General features: G+C 44.9%; 1 non-coding gene across 1 annotated transcript; it reads right to left on the bottom strand.

The window, feature by feature from the left end:
• Positions 1-514: 514 nt before the first annotated feature.
• On the bottom strand, positions 515-618 carry LOC131822905 (U6 spliceosomal RNA). The gene has a single exon (XR_009350385.1). It is a non-coding gene; the product is annotated as a U6 spliceosomal RNA (small nuclear RNA).
• Between the last annotated feature and the right edge of the window lie 957 nt (positions 619-1,575).

Below are 1,575 nucleotides of genomic sequence, written 5' to 3' on the forward strand. Positions count from 1 at the left end.
GCTCTCACTAGCTCATTGTCTAACCAGGAACGAGTCATTTACCTTATCTGGACCTCCGCTCTCTCATCCTCTACTGAGGAAGTTTGGTGATGGTTCTCTCTCCTCTGGTCCCTTCCGTCCTGACAGTCTGTGAAGCTGGTGACATAGGAACACAGAGGCACAGCTTAGCGGTGGTTCGCTGGTCAGTCCCAGGTGACCTGTAGCCCTCCCTGGACTTGTGTGTTTCTCCAAACAAGAGTATGATGTTCTTGTCACTCACTGAAGTCTATCCCTGGAAGTTTCTGTTTCTCCTCCTCTTTGGCCTTTCTTCTTTTGATGGCGTCATCTCGTTGAGTAGGACCTACAGTCTGATGAGACATTATTTACATTTTTCCTTTTGTCCCCATCTCACTGCTGGTTTACAAGAACCTTGAGGGCTTTCGTAGATGCAGATCTGACATTTCTGGTTCAGAGGAGACTTTTTGAGCATTGGCTGAGGAGAGACTGACAGATCCTTTTTTTTTTTTTTTTCTTTTTTTACATGGAACATTTCTCAAATTTGCGTATCATCCTAGCACAGGGGCCCTGCTAATCTCTGCATCTTTCCAATTTTAGTATATGTGCTGCTGCAGCGAGCACAAGACTGACAGATCTTACCTCCATTCCCGCTCCTGTCCTGATGGATGGCCTCTTCCAAAAGGTTTATGAAACTTGGCGAATTCAAGGAAGTTGAGTACCTGGAACATGAGGCAGCCGGATTGATTATTTAGCCTGCAAATGCACCATCCGAAAAACTAGTCCAGCCAGCAAGAATAAGTCCTGGAGACCTTGGAAGCTTTCATGCAATCCAATATTTATAAACAGCTCAAATGGAAGGAAAAGAGGCACAAAACTGTTTCTATGCCTTGCCACCTATGAAAAGTAAAAACCTTAGATTTTCTTGACCTTTTCCTTCTCCTTTTGCGAAGTGGCCTCTTTGAGATAGAGTCTAACTTGATTGGGCTGTCAGTGACCTTTGGCCCGGATACATATGGAGCCTAATGTTTGCTTCTTGTGACATACCGGCACTCTAATAGGAAGGTGTGGGATGGTTCTGGAGCTGTAAATGTGAGTGATGATTGATTGACTTATTTTCTCACCATTTTCCATCGCGTTTCTTCAGAGAAGAGCCAAACTACCATTTAGGCTGGGCACACGTGGGCTGCCTAAAATAACCAGGAATCTTTCTATCTTGGGTCAGAGTACCGTGGCAGCCGTGACTATAGGGTTGACTGACTAATTGGTCAGCTTATTCCTAGCTTTGTTTCAGAAAACGAAGAGTTGGGAGGAGCAAGGTGTTTGAAGATGTTTTTTGAGGGGGGGAAAAAAAAATAAAGTAAAATATTAGCCTTGGAGGAAGGAGGCAAAAAAGTCAGGATTATTTATAGTATTTGTTACAAGGGCCTGTGGTTCTTTTCCTTCTTTCGAACTGTTTTTCTGGTTTACTCCTTGCTCTGTTCCCACCATCACCAGGTCGTTTTGTACATGGGGCATCTAAAACCCCAGCATGAGCCCGAGTTCCCGCTCTGGGGTCATGCCCCTGGCTTCCCATCCTGT

This window comes from Mustela lutreola, chromosome 1, assembly GCF_030435805.1.
Source record: "Mustela lutreola isolate mMusLut2 chromosome 1, mMusLut2.pri, whole genome shotgun sequence".
NCBI classification, from domain to species: domain Eukaryota; kingdom Metazoa; phylum Chordata; class Mammalia; order Carnivora; family Mustelidae; genus Mustela; species Mustela lutreola.